Source organism: Siphateles boraxobius, unplaced genomic scaffold (genome assembly GCF_051911475.1).
Source record: "Siphateles boraxobius isolate OS27281-9 unplaced genomic scaffold, OSU_SipBor_1 26, whole genome shotgun sequence".
Lineage (NCBI taxonomy): Eukaryota > Metazoa > Chordata > Actinopteri > Cypriniformes > Leuciscidae > Siphateles > Siphateles boraxobius.
Genome location: NW_027508876.1, coordinates 10,490,568 through 10,502,752, shown reverse-complemented (window position 1 = coordinate 10,502,752; position 12,185 = coordinate 10,490,568). Strand labels below are relative to the sequence as shown.

General features: G+C 38.6%; 1 long non-coding RNA gene across 2 annotated transcripts; it reads right to left on the bottom strand.

Annotated features, from left to right (window-relative positions):
* Window positions 1–739: 739 nt before the first annotated feature.
* LOC143751687 (uncharacterized) lies at window positions 740–1,853 on the bottom strand. Of its 2 annotated transcripts, none has more exons than XR_013207288.1 (3): window positions 1,462–1,853; window positions 1,070–1,147; window positions 740–875 (listed from the first exon to the last, which is right to left on the bottom strand). It is a non-coding gene; the product is annotated as an uncharacterized LOC143751687 (long non-coding RNA). The 2 variants fall into 2 exon arrangements; XR_013207287.1 differs by lacking the exon at window positions 740–875 and adding an exon at window positions 952–978 and having other exon boundaries at window positions 1,462–1,850.
* Between the last annotated feature and the right edge of the window lie 10,332 nt (window positions 1,854–12,185).

Sequence of the window (12,185 nt, the reverse complement as noted above, 5' to 3'; positions counted from 1 at the left end):
AACAGGCAGTTGACATACTGCAAAACAGAAATAAGTTATGAAGTATGTATTTACAGCTTCTCCTCAGTCCCTTAGATGCATTTCCCAAAACGCTAACCTCATTTTCAAAATAGTGCTTTAAAACCCAACAATTAATCCAAACTGGCCACACAACTATTCCTACTGTAATTGTCACTATGTTGAAACAACATGTAAATGCTTAAGCACATTTTGAAAAATATTAAGACGCAATTGACTTAACTAGTCATAGATATGCTGGTCAGAACTGTCAAAACCAATCATACTTTTGTTATTCAGCTATTAAATTTCACACTAGCACTTTAGAGTTTTGAGAATAAACTTAGAATGAGATTAGCATTTTAGAAAAAAATGTCTAAGCCATTTAGAAACACTGTTAAATATAAACATGTGTGCTAGCTACAACAACATTTGGGGAATTACACTATAAGTATGAGACAATTTGATATAATGCTAATTTTAACATACTTTGTTTACAAAACTGAGGCTGGCCATTTTCATTCACCACCACAGCAGTTGTAGGGGGAATGGGCTCAAGAAATCCATGAAACACAGCCTCTCTGTCATGGAAGACGTTTCTCTTGTGGGCCTCTATGTCACAGGTAGCACAGAGGAACTCCATGTCCAGAGGTACACAGTCCAGGCACCTGATCACAGCTTCTACAGCACAGCATCTGTGACATTTTGGATGAATACTCTCTCGGCTGAGAGCTTTGCATCAAAAAGCATAGGCCTAGCAGTTTTCATTCTCACATCTGTGAGAAGCTGCCTTTGTTCCCAAGCAGAAACCATTCTGTCGGTTCCCTCCAGAACCTGACCTGCAGTTATGGTGTCCCTTAACTCTTGGAGTCTTGTTTCTAAAAAACAAAAATATACATTCACTTGTCCTTAAAAGGGCTATACTCATGATTATGATCACACACAAGTATATATCAGTAATACTGTGAGTCTGTAGTGGAACTGACAAAACATAATGCTTGATTATGATTAAATAAATGGTGGAAATTGGATAATGTAGTGTAATGATACTACTGTAACACTGTATTGTCACCAAGACTTGCCAACTCTTGATCTTCTATCTGAAGGCCTTCCTCATGCACAGGATCCCTTCTTCTGGATTGAGAAGCAGCTGCAGAAACAGTCATTTTGCTTAACCCTTTGATCAATATAACATGAAACCAATTCATTTCAAAATTAAAATATTCCATAAGGACTGGAGGCAAGGAAACTAAGCAAAAATTCTTAAAACACAAGTAAGGATTATCAGTCGTATGCTCTTAAACTATCTTATATATTAGTGAGAAAATTTCACAAACATTGCAACACCATTTTGTCAAAGTGGTATCTAACTCTCATTTTAGAATACGCGTAACCACCAAAACACTATTTAATGAATTATCTTTATTTTTAGATACAGTAATCATGTATTAGTAAAGAACAAACCTGATCCAGGGCAGTGTGTTTCCTGACGTTTTTCACGCCTGCCTGTGACCAGTGGATTAGTGAGGGATCTCTTTCTGCTTTTCCTCGTTTTTCTTTGAGGAAAGGCAGGGTTTTCCACGGCCATGGTAGCCTATATATTTGCAGAGCACTTATATCAGCAGCACTTATAATTGAGCATTATTCAGTAGTTGCATAAAATGGTCTTACTAACCCTTTACATCACATCTATAAACAGCATTAGCCATTAGTATTTTCAGACTTAGGTATTTGCTTATCTTGACAAGCCTTACCCTGGCATCATGGATATGAGCATCACTAATTAATGCTGCCATGTGCATTCTGGCATCATTGGGATCATCAAAGACCCTCACGTCAGAATTGAGGGACATCACATACAAACAATACAGACACATTATAAAAACGATACACGAAATGAAGACAGAGAGAAAGAAAGTGATCGAAAGAGACAAGTGAGAAAGAGAGATAGAGAGTGGCTCTTAAAAGTGCCGTTGTTTTGATTTGTGTGTGTATATGTGTGTGTTGGTGGAGTCAAAAGTGTTGCAATAAAGCTGTAAAACAGGAAAAAGCAAAAGATTATTAGAATAGTAGTATTCTAGTAAATGAGCATTTCTTAATTGTTAGGACAGAGTAATTGTAGTACCATACAAATTAATCCTTACTGTACAAATATCAGATTTGTACCACATTAAGTTGGCACAAGCAAGTACCTAAACAAATTTTTATATTAAAATTTTATTTTAGGTCTACAAATAATGGAAACAGTGATCTTCTTCTGTCCTGTTGCGTAAAATGCATCTCATAATATCCACTGCTCTCTCTTCTCAATGTCACAAATAACTAAAGTAGCAATTACCCTCTTATCTCATGATGATTTCAGTGTCTTCTAAAATGGCAAAGTCTTACAAAAGTATGGCACCATAGTGTTACAGGATATTCTATATATAAGTTAGTGGTGGGTCGTCACTCTATTTAATTATGCATTAATTATATCAGGTATGAACGGTCATTGACATTGAGTCGCACTTGGTCGTGGTCGCACCGAGCAGTCAAATCCTCTGGAAAGATTCCAGGTCCACGTTTTTATTCCAGCCCATCCCTTATTGCGTTAATTACACTTCTGACATTTACTTTGCACTTTGAATAAAACTTTAACCACTGCAACAAAACGTTGTTAATTGTTGTCTGTTTGGTAGCTGGCAGTGCCACAATCCAACTGTGCCGGGGACAGCTGTCATTTGGCTGGCTAACGTTAGCTAACTAAGTTACTTCGGTGGGTAGCCGTGTAAATGATAATGCAACACTAAATTCAACCTAATCTCCAGGGATGAAACGCTACACAGTTCGCGCTACAACTAAATATATAACATAAATGGTTTTGCGTGATTTTTAACAAACTAAGACCGCTTGGGTTGAGATCCTATATATGGTTGAGATACTTACTGTAGTCAGTAGGCGGGTGAAATGAGCGGTAAAAGCGCAGTGATTATGGGTAAGTAGCGTGCGTAACGTGACGTATCGTTGCCGTGGTAACAACTGAAAGTCTTCTGATTCATAATAATTATTATTAATAATATTCGCTGATATGACAGAAAATACATTTGAAAAAGTAAAATATCGTAAAGGGTTTAATAACGTAAAGGGAACAATCTATTTAACACAGCCTCGGGCCATTATTTAAAACTACTCCATATATAAATTGATAGTTATATCACAAACAATTTACTGTTATTTAGGCAACAAAAATCGGAACTAATACACTATAATAAATGATAAAAGGAGGACGTTTCGTAAACTAGAAAACAACATTTACCGTCGCCCACAGTGACGTTTTTGAACCAGGGAATCCTGTGTGTGTGTGTGTGTGTGTGTGTGTGTGTGTTCTGTTTCAGCTCAGCTTACAGTTCGTTCAAGTGCTACCAGTCTGATCTACTGTTTCATCTCCGAATATCTAAGTAAAGTAAGATTTAATACTTTTCCAATTTGATTTAGCCAGATATTTTGTCAAATACTGACACTGGTCCCCACTACAGCATTTAACACTGTACTGGTTTGGTTAGTTTGAGTTCATTTTGGTTTACATCATGACAAATATATTTTCAACCACCTCCCCATGTAATGTTATTTCAGATAATTATTTCACATTGTATTAAAGGGTTAGTTCACCCAAAAATGAAAATTAAGTCATTAATTACTCACCCCCATGCTGTACCAACCCCGTAAGACCTTCGTTCATCTTCGGAACACAAATGAAGATATTTTTGATTAAATCTGAGAGGTGGATCACTGCTACATAGGCTGCCAGAGGGAATGAAACTTGACGGCCCAGAAAGTCATTAAAGAACATGTTTAAATAATCCATGTGCCTACAGTGGCTCAACTATAAGTTTATCAAGCGACGAGACTACTTTTTTCCCGAAAAAAAAAACATAATAACGACTTTATTCGACTATTCCTTTTCATTCCTTGTGGGCCTGAGACGAGAGTTCAAGAGATTTCCACGACGCATGCGCGAGAACTGAACAAGAAGTATTAGAAGAAGAACGTTCTCTTCTCAGTTCTCGCGCATGCGTCGTGGAAATCTCTTGAACTCTCGTCTCAGGCCCACAATGAAGAAAAGGAATAGTCGAATAAAGTCGTTATTATGTTTTTTTTTAGGGAAAAAGTATTCTCGTCGCTTGATAAACTTATAGTTGAGCCACTGTAGGCACATGGAACATTTAAACATTTTCTTTAATGACTTTCTGGGCCGTCAAGTTTCATTCCCTCTGGCAGCCTATGTAGCAGTGATCCACCTCTCAGATTTAATCAAAAATATCTTCATTTGTGTTCCGAAGATGAACGAAGGTCTTACGGGGTTGGTACAGCATGGGGGTGAGTAATTAATGACTTAATTTTCATTTTTGGGTGAACTAACCCTTTAAGAGACTGTGTGTGTGTGTGTGTGTGTGTGTGTGTGTGTGTGTGTGTGTGTGTGTGTGTGTGTGTGTGTGTGTGTGTGTGTGTGTGTGTGTGCACTGCAGGGCTCTCAAGTCTCACGCATTGGGCGTGAGACACACGCATTTCAACCCGTACACACGCTCACACGCCACACCTTGTATTTCTCACGCTGAGGAGAAGGGAACTTGTCCCGCTATACAATTAATGGACGAGGCGCAGGCAAACGGAGGGAAGTTCTCTGCCGAGTTCATAGCATCTGTCTCGAGTTATACAGAGTTAAATGCTAGCTACCAGCCAATCAGAAATTAGAATTAGTTGTTTCCGGGTAAATTATGTGTTCCCGCTGCAAGCTCGTTCGTTACTAGACAACACGCGCACACACGGAGTGGAAGTTGAAAGAGCACGATCTGATGAATGCGGTTTGCGGACATCTTCATTTTTTTTTTTAGCATTTTGATTTTACGATTCCTGGACGATATCTTTTGCCTGTGATCAAAGACAGTGAGAGCTGATGTTGAGGAGTATAGCCAAATTCGTGCTAAATTATTTTTGATGCATTCAAAAACTCTCCAACTGCTTTTAAAGGGGTCATCGGATGCAAAATACACTTTTATATGGTATTTGCAAATAAATGTGTCTTTGCAGTGTGTGGACACAATAACCATGCAATGAAAAAAATCCATTCACTTTTTTTTAATCCTCAAAAAGCCAAAAAGTTGTTGCTCATTATCATTTAAAGAGACATGCACCGAAACGGGTCACTGTGAACAGAGCTGTTTTTGAAGAGGTAAAAGGGTGTTGTTTTACACAACCATTGAGAAATTTTAACCAAAGTATATTACAAACTTTACATGAAGACCCAAAAGAATCATACCAACATGTGGAAAATGGGCATCCGATGACCCCTGTTAAGGTGACCGGTTTGGGTCTTGACATACATGCTCAGGGCAAGTTGTTATGACACAATGTTATGTACATTGAGCACTGATGTTCAGTTGGCTTGTTTGGGGTCAAATTAATTTTTATTTTTTCAATATGTATTTTTTAAATATAACTATTTATTTTATTTGGATGAATTTGTCTTTTTATCAGATTTAACAATTGTTATAATTTCCATTTGTGCTGGTCAATTATGAACAATAGGCAAAATTGAACCTAGCAAAAATTGAAGCGAATTTGGTTGGGTCGAGGGACCGCTGCTGCAAATATTTGGGTGGCTCCTCCCCTAAATCTCACTCTAAACTTTTGATAAAACTTGAGAGCCCTGTGTGTGTGTGTGTGTGTGTGTGTGTGTTCTGTTTCAGCTCAGCTTACAGTTCGTTCAAGTGCTACCAGTCTGATCTACTGTTTCATCTCCGAATATCTGAGTAAAGTAAGATTTAATACTTTTCCAACTTGATTTAGCCAGATATTTTGTCAAACACTGACACTGGTCCCCACTACAGCATTTAACACTGTACTGGTTTGGTTAGTTTGAGTTCATTTTGGTTTACATCATGACAAATATATTTTCAACCACCTCCCCATGTAATGTTGTTTCAGATAATTATTTCATATTGTATTAAGAGACTGTGTGTGTGTGTGTGTGTGTGTGTGTGTGTGTGTGTGTGTGTGTGTGTGTGTGTGTGTGTGTGTGTGTGTGTGTGTGTGTGTGTGTGTATGTGTGTGTGTGTATGTGTGTGTGTGTGTGTGTGTGTTCTGTTTCAGCTCAGCTTACAGTTCGTTCAAGTGCTACCAGTCTGATCTACTGTTTCATCTCCGAATATCTGAGTAAAGTAAGATTTAATACTTTTCCAATTTGATTTAGCCAGATATTTTGTCAAATACTGACACTGGTCCCCACTACAGCATTTAACACTCTACTGGTTTGGTTACTTATTGTCGATGCCTGCTGTATAATTATTTTTGAAAAAACTCTACAAATGTAGTTATTTTCCACAACTCGCTGTTGCAATCTGTATTTTGTGTTTCTGTAACGTTTCTTTTAGACAAAATGAATAGAAAAACTGTACCTGTCTCCAGCTCCATCTTAAGACGGAGGACCCATGTAGACGTAGATAAACGACTTAGACAAATTAGGGATGACTGCACGAATTTGAATGACTTTCAAATAACAACATATAGGGAACGTGTATATGTCAATAGCACGTTTTTTGAAGACAGTACAGACAATCCAACTGAAACTGGACTAGTCTTTAGTGAGGAGGAAGGTGGCATGGAGGTAGATGCAGACATACAGGAGGGTTTCGTGGTTGGCAGCTTTGATAGGCCGATTCAGACATCTGATTCAGAACATTCAGATAATGAACTGTCTGAGACATTTTCACTCTCTGACAGCATTTCCAACTGGGCCATACACTTTAGAATTTCTTTGGTTGCTTTGACAGCACTATCGTGCATTCTTCGCATTTGCCATCCTGATCTTCCAAAGGATGCTAGAACTCTCCTTAGGACTAAGACAAAGTACTCTATCATAGAAAGAGCTGGGGGACAGTACCACTATTTTGGTATTCTAACATCACTTAGAAGTACACTGTCTAAATACATACACACATACACACAGACAATTTATGTTTGAAGTTACAAATTAACATTGATGGACTTCCTTTGTTCAAGAGCTCTAGTCTGCAACTGTGGCCCATTCTTGGACTGCTACTGAGTGTTCCTATGAAAGAACCAGTAGTGATCGGTTTATTCTGTGGATCAAAGAAACCAAGCTCATCAAAAGAGTTTCTTGAAGATTTTGTAACTGAGTTACAACAGCTTGAAAAAGGCTTTGACATAGAGGGTAAGCCATTGAAGCTCGAGCTGGACACAGTCATTTGTGACACACCAGCCAGGTCCTTTGTTAAAAACACAAAGAACCATAATGGTTACCATGGTTGTGACAAATGTTCTCAGCCTGGTAAATACATTAACAGACACATGACATACCCATGTACAGACTATGCTCTAAGGACAGATGATACATTTGAAAGAATGATTGATGAGGTTCATCATCATGAGGGGCCACATCCATTTTATGGCAGTAGTGTTGGCATGGTTTCACAATTCCCTCTAGATTATATGCATTTGGTTTGTTTAGGTGTGGTTAGGCGTTTGTTGAACATTTGGCTCAGGGGTCCTCTGAATTTCAGAGTACCTGCAAACATAATTGAAAGAATGTCCGCTAAACTGGTAGAAATGCGTCCCTATATTCCTGTGGAGTTTGCTCGAAAGCCCAGATCGCTGAGGGAATTAGATTGCTGGAAGGCCACTGAATTGAGGCAGTTTCTGCTGTACACAGGACCTGTAGTATTAAGTACCTTTCTGGACCGAAATATGTTCAACAATTTCATGCTACTCTTCTCTGGTATTGCTATTTTAGTAAGTCCTAGACTATCCTGCCACACACAGTATGCTCGCACCTTGCTTAGATCTTTTGTTTCACACTTTGGGGAAATATATGGTAAAGATCAACTTGTGTATAATGTACATGCTTTGGTCCATCTGGCAGATGAAGTACAACGACATGGTTGTCTTGACTCATTTTCTGCATGTCCCTATGAAAGTTACCTACACAAACTAAAAAGGCTTGTCAGAAAACCAGACTTTCCTCTTGCCCAAATTATCCGTCGACTGTCCGAGATGAGAATTACTGACACTCCTTTAAATGGTGCCTCTTTTAAAAAACAGCACTTTGTTGGGCCACTTGTAGATGGATTGTCAGTGAAAGCACAGTATGGTGAGATGGCCTGTGACAAGTGGACTGTTAAAGTTTCAACCGGGAATAATGTCTTTGTCATTGGAAAAGAGATTTGTATGATACATAACATTGTGGAATGCAGTGATGGAGTGTACGTAGTGTACAAAGAATTTTCAGAGAAGTCTTTGTTCTTCACTTACCCATTCAATTCTGACTATCTGAATATCCATACTAGGCCTATGTCAGAAACATTGGATATATTCAAGTGTGTTAAAGCTTCAGAGCTTGTCCAAAAATGTGTTGTTTTACCTCATAGGGATGGTTTTGTGGCCATACCCTTATTTCATACATTTTAGGAATATCTCCACAGGTAAAAGGTTTAGTTCAACCAAGAATTACTAATATTTTAAGATAATTTACTCACTCTCATTTTTTTTTAATTTTTTTTTTTTATTATTGGGTGAACTAAAACTTTAAGGTTAAAGAGGCTTATCAGTTTTTCCTTTTTTATAATTACCAGTTCAAAGGTAAAGGCATTTTCAGTTATTTTTTTTCTGGGGAGAATGATAGTTTTAGTTTTAGCTCTTGTGTTCTAATATTAGCTGTAAGAATTGATGCGGTTGCACATTAGTTTTGATGACAGGTGTTTATATAGAATTAGGACCAGATACAATGACAAAAAAATGACATTACCATGCATCATCACAAACACTGCAGTCTGAAGCTGGATAACAATTAACTGTAAGTACTTTTCTGTAAGTTGCTTGTTCAATGTCTTCAAAGTCATGTTTGTTTATATAGCACTTTATACAATACATATTGTTTCAAAGCAACTTCACAGTAAGTTGACAGTTCATTGTTGATTCAATTGAGTTCAATAAGGCCACATTTACACTGCAGGTCTTGATGCCCAATTCTGATTTGTTGACCATATCTGAATTTTTTGGACCAGCTTCTTTCATTTAAAAGTGACCCATATGCAATTACACCATGCACTTGGTGAAATAACTCAAGGTAGATGTACGGACATGTTCTTGAAACAGGAAGTTAAATTTCTCTGGTGCTGTTTGTTACTTCTCGTTTAAGGATGTTTCACTTAATTGAGTTCCTGCTAAACAAAACCGTAGCAGTGGTGCCACAAAATTGGTACAGTGATGGAGTTACCAACTGGCCAAACTACAAAAATGATGAGAGAGTGAACAGGGCAGTGAAAAATTCTGAGGAACCTGGACCTGACTGGAAAAAATATGATGCCAGAGTTATTAAAGGAGAACTCCGGGCAATTTTTAAGTTAATCTTGATCGTTAGACCTTTGTGAGTACTGACTATAGAAAAAAAAAACCAACCGGATTGGTGCTTGCTACGCGGAGCTGCGACCGCGAATGCCCAGAGCTCCCACCCAGCTAAAACGGCAGCTATGGGGGCATCGACATAAAGAGCGTTTTTGAACCTCTTAACAGACACAAAATGCAATTAAAATGTCTGTCCAACATGAACAGGGACCCTACATGTGAACAATATGCGTTTAGCAACTTAGCCATTGTTTCAACTCACCTAAATAGTCTTTTAGACGGCAAGCTGTAGTCTCGCGCTGCAGTCCCGTGCTGTAGCCGGAAAAGGGAAACAATGTCCAGGTGGGAGGAGCGTTGATCATGTGCGACGAGTTATGATCAGAGTTGCTTACAAGTGAAGAAGAAATGGTTCGTGTTTGTGCCTTTCCGAATTGTGACAACAGAATGCGAAAATATAAGAGCTTAAATTTTCATCGTCTTCCTTTCCATGACCTCGAGATTCTGCAGTTTGTGGCTAGTTGTATTTCAACTTGATGTGCAAACTCTCGTAGAAGTACTACGCGCTAAAGATTACCGCATTTGCAGTGAACACTTTGACAAGGATGACTACACACACTCAACACAGCGGGGCCGTTTGAAGAAAAATGCCATTCCATGTACGAAGACTCGTCGCACATGATCAACGCTCCTCCCACCTGGACATTGTTTACCTTTTCCGGCTACAGCACGGGACTGCAGCGCGAGACTACAGCTTGCCGTCTAAAAGACTATTTAGGTGAGTTGAAACAATGGCTAAGTTGCTAAACGCATCTTGTTCACATGTAGGGTCCCTGTTCATGTTGGACAGACATTTTAATTGCATTTTGTGTCTGTTAATAGGCTCAAAAACGCTCTTTATGTCGATGCCCCCATAGCTGCCGTTTTAGCTGGGTGGGAGCTCTGGGCATTCGCGGTCGCAGCTCCGCGTAGCAAGCACCAATCCGGTTCGTTTTTTTTTCTATAGTCAGTACTCACAAAGGTCTAACGATCAAGATTAACTTAAAAATTGCCCGGAGTTCTCCTTTAAATCATGTGGTATTTTCATTTTAAATAACCTAAATGGCTTTTGTAAGCAAATATCAAAGTATTTTGGCAATATGTTATATGAGAAAACCCTTTTAATTACATTGTCTCATATTGTTCTGTTGTCTATAGTTCTGTTCTTTTTTACTCTATTAATTTGAAGGTCTACTGAAGTTTAACATGTAGGCTATTTAATTTTTAGATGACTACTTTGTGGCACGACAACTTTTGAAGAAAGCTCTGAAGTGCAACACATCAGATCTACAGTCTGAAGAGGAAGAGGAGGAGATTCGGCCAAAAAGAAGGCCAAAGCCGATGTTAGTATGCGTATATTATCCTTTATATTTTACATTAACTTTTTGGCCTCTATATTTTCTCAAAAACATAATTTAGTTTTATGATATCATGAACCCGACAACTACCACACGTAAAGCCAGCTTAAATAGAGTTAAATGGACAGTATGTTTTCTGGTTTCTCAGAGAAACCATTCTCAACCAATTTCACTGATTTACAACTTAAAGCTGCAGTAGGTAGTTTTGAGAAAATGTTGACTTAGCCTGAAAATTTGAACAAGCACAACTTACAGGTCCAACCCCCTTGCTCTCTGCTGCGCTACAGCCCTCCCTCCACAGCTCCCCCCCCCCCCCCCCCCCCCACAGCGGAGCCAGCCGTGAACGCGCAGGCTAGTAAGCATGAGTACCGATGACGGCGGATTATAAACAATTGTGGAACATTCAATAATAGGGACGAAACATCAACAATATGCTTTACATTGACTATGGCCTGCCCATACTTTGACTACAAACTTGGTCCTCAAATCATTATGTATTTTGCAATACATGTAACTTTATAACGTTGCACTCTTTCTATAAGTTATAAATAGCTAGTAAGATAACGTTAAAGGATTAGTTCACTTTTAAAAACACTTTTGCTGATAATTTACTCACCCCCATGTCATCCAAGATGTCCATGTCATTCTTTCTTTAGTCGAAAAGAAATTAAGGTTTTTGATGAAAACATTCCAGGATTTTTCTCCATATAATGGACTTCAATGCGACACAGGACCAAGGTTTCAAGGAACAAATTACAGTTTCAGTGCAGCTTCAAAGGGCTTTAAACGATACCAGACGATGAATAAGGGTCTTATCTAGCGAAACGATCGGTCATTTCAAAAATAAATGAAAAACTTAGTTTTATAAGCACAAATGCTCGCCTTGCTCTGTTCTGTGATGCAAGTTTGTGACTCTCCTGTTCGAACTTGTTCATCAAAATGAACAAATCTTTTTTCAAGTCATTTTGTTTGTTGAATGAACGAAATGACTCGAAAAAATATTCGTTCATTTGGATGAACGAGTTCGAACAGAAGAGTCACGAACGACGGTACGCGCTCGCGCTGTGCAAAAGAGGGGTGATCAGCGCGTACACGAGCGTGATTGACACTGCTAAGACATTCCTCCTGGCTCTGATTGGTTGTTTCTGACCGGGAGCGGTGTATTTCTGCAAATGGCAATAGGACCACTGGGAGGAGCCAGAGGAGCTTGATTTTTTCACAGATTATCTGTCTCATATTCTACTTTCAGGACATAATGACAGTTTTAACAAATATTTGTTTACAAAAGCTACCTAATGGAGCTTTAAGTTCTTAGGCCAATGAAAATGTTTATGACAGACGTTTTTATCCAAAGCAACTTACATTGCATTTCAAGGTACCCATTTACATTCCTAT